This window comes from Corvus moneduloides, chromosome 11 (genome assembly GCF_009650955.1).
Source record: "Corvus moneduloides isolate bCorMon1 chromosome 11, bCorMon1.pri, whole genome shotgun sequence".
NCBI lineage: Eukaryota > Metazoa > Chordata > Aves > Passeriformes > Corvidae > Corvus > Corvus moneduloides.
Genome location: NC_045486.1, coordinates 2,492,131 through 2,505,068, shown reverse-complemented (window position 1 = coordinate 2,505,068; position 12,938 = coordinate 2,492,131). Strand labels below are relative to the sequence as shown.

General features: G+C 44.8%; 1 long non-coding RNA gene across 1 annotated transcript in view; it reads right to left on the bottom strand.

The window, feature by feature from the left end:
- LOC116449454 overlaps window positions 1-12,938 on the bottom strand; it is a 129,364-nt gene that overhangs the window by 62,967 nt on the left and 53,459 nt on the right. Inside the window, exon 4 of the long non-coding RNA XR_004242387.1 lies at window positions 1,790-1,871. This is a non-coding gene — a long non-coding RNA (uncharacterized LOC116449454). The remainder of the gene's footprint in view (window positions 1-1,789; window positions 1,872-12,938) is intronic.

Here is a 12,938-nt window from a genome sequence, read left to right as displayed (position 1 = left end):
GGATATAACAACACCGGGTTCATCATTCCCAAGGAATCTGCTGGGTACAAGGGAGCCACGAGGAAGAGATTAACTGATTTATCCAAGAAATTTTCCAACACATCCTGAATCTTTCTCATCAGATGCTGGTTTTACCTGAGCAATGACTCAAGCGTCTCTTTGTCCTTCCACCTACCTGGCTTAAACCCAGCAGTCAGAACACACACAGGGTTTTCAGCAGCAGAGCTCCAGCCTGACTAAATCCAACTTCCACTCCAGGACAGGACTGAAACCTGGATTCTCCTTTTCTGCCTAAATTCCCTCGGGCAACTCCTAAAGCTGGATTAGCAGTGGAGCACTGTCCCTTGGGCACTTCCCAGGGCTGGGTGCTGGCTCAGCACGCTGCCCACCAGGACTGATCCTCTCCGTGCTGCGCTTCCTTCTGGACAGCGCGATGGGAAACGCTCCTTCCAAGAGCCTCTGGAAGGCTTAGGCTGTAATTGCTTGTAAACCACTTAAGCAGTAAGTGATACAGAAATCCAAGTGGTAATTGTAGCAGAGGCTTGAGATTAATCTATTTTTGGCTTGTCAGACGTTCTTATAGACCTCATTCAAGGCAGTCACTGAAAGCTGTAAAGTGTCCAAAAAATGACTGGAAAAAATAGTTTTATTAAAACCATTACAGAGGCAAATCCAATCTTCAATTCACTCTCTGAAACCTATTGGTGTGGCCTGCAGATGAGGCACTCATGAACATCTTCTGCGCAGAGACCTGGGGAGAGCCACAAAAAGTTTTATATCAGAAAAAGAGTGCTCTAATTTTGGATTCCCAAAGCAAAACGGTGCAGGGAAAGTCAGTGAACAGAGGCAACAGGAGTCTGCCAAGAGGGGATAAGGAACTTGTCCTGATCCAGGAATCAGGGCTCTGATGCCAGGTTCTGTTTTCCCCACTTGCCCCCAGGTGAGCAGTGATTAAGAGCAGACACTCGTTAGTGACCAGAAACTCTGCAGGGTGCTCTGACTTGGTGCTGCTCTCCACAGGACACCATGAGATGGTTGGACACCTGAACTTGATGGTCTTAAAGATCTTTTCCAACTTCAATGATCTCAGGATTCTCTGTCAGTACACTGATGCACTGTTTGGTGTGACTGAAGAACCCCAAAACTCTTGGTTTAACTCTCAAACTCCCAGAGATGCGAGCACCAGTTCATTATCAGGTAATAGAAACATCTTTCCCCACAGAGCCGCAACTTTTCCAAACTTTCCACCAACTTCCATTTTCCATAGCCTCAAGGTCAAGGTTATCCTTTATTATTTTTTCCATCATTTCCTTCCCATTTACTTTGGATTAGTGCATATTCTGTCAATAAGGACAAATGAAATTCCAGGCCAATGTAAACCCTGTCTGCTCTATGAATGTTTCTTTTTTCATACCGACTTTTGGTGAAACAGAAAATGACTGATGCCACAATATGCTTTAATTATTTTCTTCATAAACTATCAAATTAAATTTTAAGAAGCTGGAGATGTTATCTCTTATTAAACTGGGACTGAACTCAGAGATGTAACTCTTAATGAAACTTCCCACACCAAAAAGCTTTTTTGTAATGTTAATAATTTTCAGCAGCCTGCCATGTACAGTATCGCACCAAAGCTTACGATTTTCACATTCCATCCCCTGCCATGGGCAGGGACACCTTCCACTACCCCAGGTTGCTCCAGGCTCCATCCAACCTGGCCTTGGACACTTCCAGGTTCTTCTAAACCATTATACAGCCTCCAGTATTTTTGCTGGGACTTTCTACTCACTGTATTCTGAAGTTCAACCCCAAAAAGCAGTGCTGGATAACCCGATGATGAGCACGGCAGCACCAGGTAAGTCGCAGCCCACCTGGAAAACACAGACATTAATCAACACCAGCTTTAAGGGAAAAGTGTTTTCGCTATTTTAAGCAGCAAGAAAATCTCAAATTATCAAAGAAACAGAGAAAAGCTGGTCTGTGAGTAGAATCATGGAGTCATTAAGGTTGGAAAAGCTCTCTAAGATCACTGAGTCCAACCATCGATCCAACACTGCCAAGCCCACCACTAATCATGCCCCAAAGAACCACAGCTACACATTCTTGGAACACCTCCAGGGATGGAGACTCCACCACCTCCCGGAGCAGCCAGTTCCAATGCCTGACCACCCTTTCAGATAAGAATTTTCCCTGCCATCCAATCTAAACCTCCCCTGGTGCAACTTGAGGCCATTTCCTCTCATCCTATCTCTTGTTACCTGGGAGCAGAGACCAATCCCCACCAGGCTACAATGTCCAATTTGCTTTGGAAAGTGCAATGATCAAAATGTGGCACATTCTGGGGCAAAACACAAAATCCGCAGAAGTCACTGGATCATATATTTGGATCCTGCCTTAAGGGATGAAGAACAGAGTGAGAGATGAAAATGCGGCAGCTGGTAAAAAATCATTAAAAAGCATAAGGCAGAGATGAGGAAATACTGAAGTTGCCGGGAGAAAAAAGAATGGAACAAAGACACGGAAAAAAGACTCTCAGTCTGCCAAAGTTTCCACAATTTCATAAAATGTACAAATGCAGCAGAGAGAAAGGGGAAAGAGCAAACAAACCAGCTCCTGGCTGGGCTGGGAGTGGAGCACCCGGGTCATGTCCATCCCTACTCCCAGCTCTGGGGCTCGGTGTGCTCAGCACGGCATGTCCTGCCCTCCCACCCAGGGCCCCTGTGCAATTCATTCCAGCTCAGCTGTTGGCCAACTTCCTTCTGGTCACACAGTGACAGTCCCAAGGGCTTAATGTCCATGTACCCCTTTTGGCCAAGAACGCCTGAATCCCACCACGAGCAAACCAGCACTCATCCAGTCACAGACAGAAACAGACAGGCACAGACAGAAACACTGATTTTTCCAAATGGAAATTTCTCTGTTGTTGGTGGTAAAACACTGCTGCACTTTTTTTTTTTTTTTTTCTGTTTAATTTTATTCATGAGCTGAAGTAACTTTGGGCAGTCACAAACCAATTTTTCACTGTGTTCTGAACAGATGGTTGTTCCAAGAATATCAGCATCCTGGCAGTGTCAAACAGCCTTGACCTTCCCAAGCAGCGCTGCAGACTTTTTGTTAGAAGGAAAGAAATGAAGAATCACTCACATAGTCCCAATTTTTTCCTGGATTATTAAACACAGTGGACAACACAGGCACAAACTCTGCTCAAGAAAAAACCTGAAATTTGGCCTCAGAGAAGCAGGAATGGCTTCTGGAATCAGTGGGGGTGTACAGACAACTCCAAGGTCACATCAGACTCCCCTCGCAGAAGCAGAAGAGTGAAGAGATGTGGTGGGAGCCCCCCCAAACCATCTCCAGCTCATCCTGCCCTAAGGAGAGCTGCTGTGATGGGCTGTGCAAAGCCCAAAGAAAAACCACAAAATATCCCAGTCCTCGAGTTCAGGCTTTATCCAGCAAGGGTCCAGTTACAATTTCCCAGTTATAAATAGCTGGAGTTCACTGTGAGCCTTCGGCAACCGTGGGCTGGCACAGCTTTGGGGACCTTTGGCAACAGAGCCTTCAGAGGGAAGGCAGCTCATTTTGTTCTGCTTTTGAATTTTTTTTAGAGATATAATCCTATTTTTAAGATCATTTAAATATCATCTGTGCTCAGTTCTCCAGAAGCCACATTAAAAAAAAAAAAAAAAAAAAAAAAAAATCCAAGTCAATTTTACTGCAGTTAAATCCCCATGTCCTTAATCTCCAGGGAGAGGCCAGGTTCCTTCCTGGAGACAATCCTGCTTTTTTAGCACACGTGAATTATTTTGTACCTGACTGGTGTCTATCAAGACATAAAAACTTCGGGGGCAGCACCCAGGGAGCAACTCCTGTCATGAGATCAATGCCTCATTATGGATTAAACATAAAAGTTAAGACATCCTTAGTTTCCAGTTGACAAAGAGTGGCATAAATCCCACATAAATTCCACACTGGCATTTGGGGGATTTTGTGCAAATTACTCCAATGACCTCCTGCTAAGAGCAGGTGAAGAGCTGTCACCCTTCCAGCCAGCACTGCCTGGGAGCTCTGAAGTATCACAGAGGGATTTGGGAATGAGTCCAGGGTTAGCCAGAGAAAGGGAGCCCAGTAATCCCAGCTGGCATCCCTTGGATGGCAGGAGAGGATTCCAAGGCGGATGGAGGCGGGAGGCCGACGCTCCACTGCGTTTTGAAGATGACCACGTGTGAGGAGTGGCTGGGTTAAACCAGCTGGCAGCTGAAGCAGGGCTTTGGAGCAGGAGGCAATTACAGACAGATAAAGTATGAGCACTTCTGAGTGAAATCCCTTCCATTCTGAGGCATCTGAAGTGACGGAACATCTCGGGAAAAGGCAAATCCAGCTCTTTAGAGCAAAGTGTGTTCCTTGATGCCGGCTGCCCTGGGTACTCTCTGCCTTTTAATGCTACTGAGAACCATTCATTACTCCTCTGACTCAGAGGTTTAACTAATTCCCAGCAAAGCTTTGTACCCAGACAGAAGAAAGCTCCACTCAGAGGGTCAGCACTGAGCCTCCAGCAGAACGCGGGCAGGGGAACCAGTTGGCTCCTCTTTTACATAAGGAACAAAATGGAAAAACCAAAGGCTGAGAGGCTGTGAGAGCACAGGGGAAAAAACCCAGAATTTAGATTCAGAAATACTTAGGACACCAAAGAGTGGAAGATTCTTGCTTAAAAACAACGGGTGTGGGCAGGGGGCACATTTGCCTCTAACCACAACAGAAATATGGGGCTTTCTGGTTCATGCAACTGATGACAAGGGACAGGGCCTCATGCTGTGCCAGGGAAGGTTCAGGTTGGATATCGGGAAAAATTACTCACTGAAAGAGTGGTTAAACATTGGGATGGGCTCCCCAGAGAAGTGGTGGAGTCACCATCCCTGGAAGTGTTCAAAAAACCAAGCAGAGGTGGCACTTGGTGATATGGCTTAGGTGACATGGTGGTCAAAGGTTGGAACTGATGATCTTGGAGCTCTTTTCCAGCCCTACTGATTCAAGGATTTTGTGTGTCCAACTTGGAGAGAGAGATCCAAGACAGCAAAAATGCAGCACCAATATTCCGTGCTCTGCCTAATACCCAGCGATTTTCCTGCACTGGTGTCCCCAGTTTCCCATAATTTCCCACTGCTAATTTCACCTCTTAATTGTTTAATGATTCGTGGAAAATAGGAGGAATGATGAACCTCTCTTCGCTCTCAGCATGTGAGAAAATGAAACCATCCAAGCAATGATCCAAACTCCACTAAGTGGAAATTTGGCCCTGGAAATATTCATCCTGGGGTTTTTCTGCCGTCACAATTTTCCTTCAGCTGTCAGAGCAGCGAGATGAAATAACATCCTGTATTCATAGTGCCATCTGCATTCCAAAATCTCCTACTGATCAATGCAAGTGTCCAAAGAACACTTCCAATTTTTCACAATAACCTTCAAAACCTGACAGAAAATCATGCAAGTTATTTCTTGCGGATCTTTCTGTATCTTGTGATTATTTCTATTTTGCCAATACAATTCTGAACATTTTCCTTTGCATTTCCCATATTTCTCAGAAGGACTGAGAGGTTAAAACCTGCAATGGGTTTATTTTGCTCTCTGTGCTCCTGTTTGGTATTTCTGGACATTTAAGAAACACTGAGATGACTGCACTTGGAGCAGGACCAGAAATGTGTTTGAAAAGGCTTCAAACTGACACATCTCAGAATATCAATAATCAGTCTGCTTTGCTCAATTCCACTTGTTCTTTTTTTCTCTTTTACAACAAATTTTAGATTTTCGTGGGAACAATTGCACCAAAAAAGTGGGGTTTAAGCATCAAGCATGAGAACCCTGTTTTAAAACTTTCACTTTAGCCTTTTAAAAAAGGCAAAAAATATGAAATGCCAGAGCTCTGAGTTTCCTGAGCAAGGTGCTCTGTGGGTTCAGGAGACAGGGGAGACTCTCCACAGGTGTTCCCTGTGGGTGTTGTTACTGGCATTGAGCTGGGGGGTAAAGCTCACCCTGTGTGGGTGGTGCCACCTCTAGTCCCCTGTGCACATCTGGCCAGCTGTGAGTGGCCCAGCTCAGGCAGATGCCTCTCCTGCCACTTCCATCCCTTCAGCGAACACCCATCGGGGTTAGGAGGCATCAAAGCTTATGGGAGAAATTTATTCAAACCTGTGAACAGCCTCTGCAGCTGGATCCATCCAGCTCTGAGCAGGAACCCGGGGAAGAGCCTGATCTGCTGTGATCTGTTGGGAATAGGGACCACAGAGACTTGCTGGGCTTTGTGAGGCTTGAGGAAGCAGCTCCCTGAGCTTCCAAACCAAGGCAATTTGCCTGACACAGAACGTGTTTGAAATGCACTCAGCATTGGGAAATGCAGATTACACTGCAAGTCTATAAAAAGCTCTGTTTAAATAACAACTCCAGAGCTTTACCAGGGACAGTTTTCTAGGACACCGGGCAGAGCCCTGGGATGAGCTTGTAAAGGTCGAGCCATAAGCAACTGTCTGTACAAATTTTATGAGTGGGAGCTAATAAACAAAAAACTGAAGGAAGAAGTCAATAGCCATTACCAACCACAAAAACAGATCCTGTGCACTGCAAAAAGAGCTCAACAAATCGTTGGTAGTGACTGTGCTAAGAAACCCATCAGAGAATTCACAGAACTTGGAGAGCAAATCCAGTGGCTGCTGCTTTAAATTCTGCACTTGCATTAAAAATTCATCAGAGTATTTATAGCCAAGTTAAAATAAACCACCAAACACAGCCCTGTTGGTGCTCACAACCTGTTGCAATGGGGATATTGGGCAGCACCTTTTCCAGGAGCTGCTGCTGTGGGAGATGGGTGGAAGGGAAGGGCTGGGGAAGGGCAGGGAAGGGAAGGGCAGGGCAGGGCAGGGCAGGGCAGGGCAGGGCAGGGCAGGGAAGGGAAGGGAAGGGAAGGGAAGGGAAGGGAAGGGAAGGGAAGGGAAGGGAAGGGAAGGGAAGGGAAGGGAAGGGCTGAGGGGAAGGAAGGGAGGGAGGGAGGGGAAGGGCTGAGGAGGAGGGAGGGAAGGAGGGAGGGAAGGAGGGAGGGAAGGAGGGAGGGAAGGAAGGAAGGAAGGAAGGGAGGAAGGGAGGAAGGGAGGGAGGGAGGGAGGGAGGAAGGAAGGAAGGAAGGAAGGAAGGAAGGAAGGAAGGAAGGAAGGAAGGAAGGAAGGAAGGAAGGAAGGAAGGAAGGAAGGAAGGAAGGAAGGAAGGAAGGAAGGAATTCGGAAGGAAGGAATTCGGAAGGGAGGAAGGGAGGAAGGGAGGAAGGGAGGAAGGGAGGAAGGGGCTGGTGTGATGCTGCAATGCAGTTCCTGTGTAACCTCCTCCGCTGGAGCTGGGCAGCAGCCCCCTCACAGAGAGGGAAGGACAGAGCCTGAGGTGGGAAGGGAATGCCCCCAGCCACGCTCCCTGGGCATTCCCATTCAATGGAGATGTTCCCCAGCTCCTGGGGATGAACGGGGCTGGATGTGCAGAAAGACTCAGTGATGTGACCACAGTGGAGCAGTTGCTGCCATTTGGCCTCTGGATGGTCAAACACTAAACAAAGCCCTTCAATACCACAGGAAAATAAATGTTCTGAAGAGTGACACTGGCTCAGGGCTGGGCCCCACATGGCTGGTGCTGTGAGGGTGGTGAGGCCCTGGCACAGGGTGCCCGGAGCAGCTGGGGCTGCCCCTGGATCCCTGGCAGTGCCCAAGGCCAGGCTGGGCATTGGGGCTTGGAGCAGCCTGGGACAGTGGGAGGTGTCCCTGCCCATGGCAGGGGTGGCACTGGATGGGCTTTAAGGTCCCTCCCAACCCAAACCAGTCTGGGATTCTTTGATCCACAGCTCCCACTCCCAGAGAACCTCTGGAAAGTAGAAGGTGAAAACGTCAAATCAAGAGAAATTGGCCATTTATTCAAAGACAACACACAAAGAAAGAAAGGTGGCACCCAGGCAGGCAGTTTGGGGGCCAAAAATTAAGTGCGAATAAAAGGTGACCTTTGCTGCAACTGCCTAATTTCTCCTCCATTTACTAAGAGAATTAGAAACCCTGGAGAAGAGCAGAGTTCTGTGAGCCAGCAGGGTCACACCTCCTGAATTTCACAGAGCTCTGTTCGTTCTGGTTGACTCCTCCCAGAGCATCCTTACATTTATTCATTTAATTGTTGTTATAACTGAATGCTATTGACAGCAATTGGTAGATAAAGGTTAAAGCTCACCCAAACACTGGAAAAAATATCTATTCCCAGCTCTGCCCATTGCACAGCAATGCTGTCCTTTGAGTGCAAGGACTCTGAGACTGAAATTCAGCTTCTCTAGAGCAAAACTGCACAAAATTATCCCAGAGAGAAGAACCCACACGTCTTCCTTGCCCAAGCAGACCTGCACCACAGAAATGCAGCAGAGCAGCTCAATTACCAACAGTTACAGCACAGCAGGATGTACAGTTTTCTAATTGAATACACTCAGTTACAAGCAATAAATAAAATAAAGAGAACATTTAGAATGAATAAAAACATACCTTTGAATAAAATATACTCTCATTAGGAGAAATGATGACTGCTACAAAATAAAATCACCGAGCTACTTCTGTGACAGGCAATTTTTAATCAAAGACAGTTCTATGCAAATTAAGGAAAGCAAATCTCTAAAGGAATAATAGTCTGCCTTAACAGTCCTCTCCTTTTTCCTGTATAGGTGCCATGGATGCTCTGTTATAACTGGGGCTATACAGTGTCCTTCAAAGCTTGTGCTGTATTTTCCAAAGCAGGTAAAATTTTAAAAAGATTAAAAATAGAAAATTTAGATTTTGAGGTAGTTCACAGAATGACATTTCAAATTTATATATAAATAATTCTAATTAATGATCAGTGCAGAACACCGTTAGGGGATTAAAACTGCAGGCTCCTACCACAGTACATAAAATTGTAGGGGCTCTGTTGGTCACAACGACCTGCATTCAGAGTGTGCCGGTCTCAAAACTCCTGCAATCGATAGCAGCTCTTGGCCAAGCTCCACCCATCTTCTGAGCAGGACAAGAATTTCTGCTGTGTGCCACCTCCCCGTGAGCACAGCCAGGTTCCGTGGTGACTGAGGTGTCCCAGGACGAGCTGAACACTCCATTCCTGCTGCACGAGGGCTCCACGCATCCTCACATCCTGTAATGGATATAATCAACATGGAAATTTATTCTCCAGCTGCCACCAAGCACTAATGAATTTAGTAACCACCTGGAAATGAAGTGTGGAGCTGCAGGTTGTCACAGGCACAGGGAGTTCTCAGCGTGGGGAAGGATTAATCTTTATTACACAGCTCACCAGGCTCGTTGCAATTATGGTGGCAATTTAGTGCTGGCTATGGGACCTGGGGGGAACAAGGAGAATATTTGCAGTAGGGTTTTTTTCAAGTTCACCTTCACGTTTTAGAAAATTCCTGGTTCTCCTCACTGGGAAAGAATTTAGAATTTTAGGGAAAATATTCCACAGTGATCCACAGCTCATTTAAAAAGTTTAGGTTGGAAAAGGCCTTGAAGATAGTCAAGTCCAATCATTAACTTGCTAAGATTGAGATGTTGTTGGGAGCAGGGGGTGTACAACCTGTTCAATAAAAATTAATTTAAATAATTAATAATGGCTGAGGATTTCAAAAAGAGGGGTTTTTTCTGTTCTAAACAAAGTTCTGCCTGATTAATGGTGTTACCTGGGAGGAGACGACAAGCTTTATTTATTTTATTCTTCAGCTGCCTCCGAAGTGGTGTCATATCTTATCTATTAAATAGCAATCAGCTGCTTCATTATTGGTACAGATGGCTGCTCATCCACGTATTCTTATCAGAACAATGCAAATTGAAAAATATTGAAAAGAGATCCAGTAAAACACTGGAGAAAACCCTCGGTGCACGTCGGGACAGGGAGCTGAAACACCTTCCTTGGATCAGTCCTCCAATTTACTGTAAAGTTTATTTTAAAGTTAGCAGTCCATTTGGAGTTATGATTAATGGTTTTGAAAAGGCTTTTTTTCAGCTGCTCCTCCCAACAAAGGATTTAGAATTAATTCACATCATCCAACTTCTTCCTTAATGGATTTTTAAGGTCCACTGCAAAGAATCAATCAATAGGAGGCTGAAAGCTCTGGCGTGTAATGCATCCAGCCCCGCCAGAGCAGGGCAGTGATCATCATCTGCAGTAATTGGAATTATTTGCAGTGATTAAGAAATTTAAAATAATCATTTGCATTCACTCAATTCAGGATGCAAAGATAGCGACTCAAGAAATACCAGAAGCTGGATTTTTTTGGTGTTTCAAGAGTATTTTGTGAATCTTCCCTCAAAAACTCAAATGCAGATGCCCTGAATGTGTTCCTGTCAGGGAACATCTCAGTTCCAGGGCACTATTTTCAGGACGAAGTGACATTTGCAGGTTAATTTTGTACCTTGCATGACTGCACACAACACTCCAGGCACTGGCAAGTAGAACAAGGAAATTCAAGCATTTCCATGTATTTTCTCCACTTGTTTTCTGCTATTGATTTTTTTCTTTTATGGATAGCAACTAAAGAAATTTAACACTTTTTAAACTCAGTTTCACTGGGTTTTTTTCCTAAATCAAATGAAAAATTAAAAAAAAAACCCAGGCCATGTGTGAACAGAGAAGCTGCCACTGACTGAGAGGGAATGGGGTCAGGGAAGGGATGAAGATTTTTGGGAATGACACCAGAAAGGGGTTGGACGAGTTGGAAATGCCTTTTTACAACCCTATTCCTTTGGAAACAGGGCCTTTTAAAATTTCTCAGTTACCAAAAGAAATAACAAGAAATTGTCACATCAATGGCCCCTAAATGATGAGTTCACTGTGCAGAATAAAACCAGCAATCTGTAAAATTCTAAAAAAAAATCAGGTTCTAAAACACAAACAATTTGGACAATTCTTGTAATAAAAAAAAATATTAATTTCTCCTTTCATTTTCATTTTGATTTCCAAAGGCTGCTTTCCATTGATTCCATTGCTCCAGGCAAACACAACATCAAGTTGCAAAACTACATGTTCAAATTTGAACCACAAAACTCCAAAAGTCTTTTTTTTTTCTCTGATTCTCCAAAGAGGTGACAAGAACTCCAAACTTTTTAGTGCCAAAAGCTTTTATGGGAAAATTCCTCTTAAAAAAATAGCCCTGAAAGATACATTGAATTCCTGATCTTGAAAGTCCTAGAGAGGGGAAAGAACAGCTGTGCCATGCCCAAGGAATCAAAAAATAGCATCAGGTATTTCATGTGAGCAATATCCAAAATTTATCTCTTGCAGTAACAATAAAATAGGTTGAGATGTGGACGGGATCAAGCTAAAGGTCTGAGTTGAAAAATACAAACCTTTAGGGGACAGCAGGAAAAAATGGAATTATTGCAAGAATTAGTTCCTTCTGAAAGCAGAGTCAGCATGTGCAGAGATGAGGTTTTGCTGTAACATCCTGGAGTTTGTTCTTGTTATTGCTCAAGGACTTTAAGGTGAAATTCAATCAATGGACAGGCAAATATCTTCTCCCTGCTCAGGAACACACAAGTTCTGCTATGAGCTCTGAAAACCACCAGCATTTCCTTCCTGCTCAGGCAACAGCTTGAGAAAGAAGATTTTTGGCCAAAGTTGCTGTATCTGCAAAGATTTCCAGAACAGCCCCTGATCTCCAAATATTTACAGCATCTAAATATTCTTTAATTGGCTCCTTTTCTCTGCTGACCTGCGTGGTTGCTCACTTGTTAAAATTAATTATCTGTGGAGCACAATTAGGTTTTTTGAGGGAACAAAACAAAAAAAGGGCTGTTCCCTGGTTATCTGCATTTGCCCTCTGCCCATCCAGGCTGCACCTCCCTCTCTTTTGTCTGTAATACACAAAAATCTGCAGGTCAGGAGGCTGCTAAGCAGAACACAGGTGGGTAATTTATCAGGAGCACAATAAACTATTAAACTCAAAAGGTGCTTATCCAGCAGGGCTAATCCCACCACTGCAGCTCCATTTTCCATCCAGCACTCCCTTATGGATGCTGCAGCATCAGTCTAAAAGATCTTTTGGTAAATCACAGAACATTGCACAGGGGGCAGATGAAACAAATAAACCTGCAATAAAAATGCAGCACATTTTGCTACCTGGCCTATTCCTCTTTCTCTGACACGACTTCCACTCTGATCCTTCGGCAAATGAAAATCCACGCATGAGTTTTCACTGAAAGGATCATATGGAATAAAATTCCACTTGAAATAAGGAATGGTCCATTTTCCTGCTGTTTGTACTTACCTCTGTAACAGATTATCAGCAGAACACCCTGGGATGGGCTGTCCCCCAGGGAGGTGCCCATGGGCGCCCTGGAATGGGCTCGGGAAGGAGTCTGTACATTTTACCCACCACGCTGCATCCTTTACAGGAGATTAATTGGCTCTCATGCTTATGCAAATAGTGGAGCCAAGATTCCTGTGCATCCTTCTCCATAAATTAAAAACAATGCTTTCCTGCAGTTATGGCTGTAAAGGGGAAATAGACCTTGACTGGATGTAATGAGGCATTTGTGTTTGCAGTAACCAGAATTTACTGTTACTGCTCCAAGAACCATCACTCCTTGTTTAGGCTCTTAAGTGACAATAAGTGTGGCTAAAATAAATTCTAATGAACACTCCTGGGTCACCTTACTGAATTTATGGGGCATAATCCAGCATTATTTGAAATAACTGTGGTCTTTGGGGCTGTGGGGAGCAGTTGCAGCCACTGATTCTCTCCTTTGGGTCAGATAAAGGTTCAGACACACCAATTCCTGAGGGGCCTGGCTTTGGAAAGGTGACCTCCAGCTGAGCTTTGGCTCCCTGGAAAGGCCAGGGAAGGTCATTTGAGTGATGGCAAATGGAGCCTGAAGCTGCTGCTGTGTCTGTCT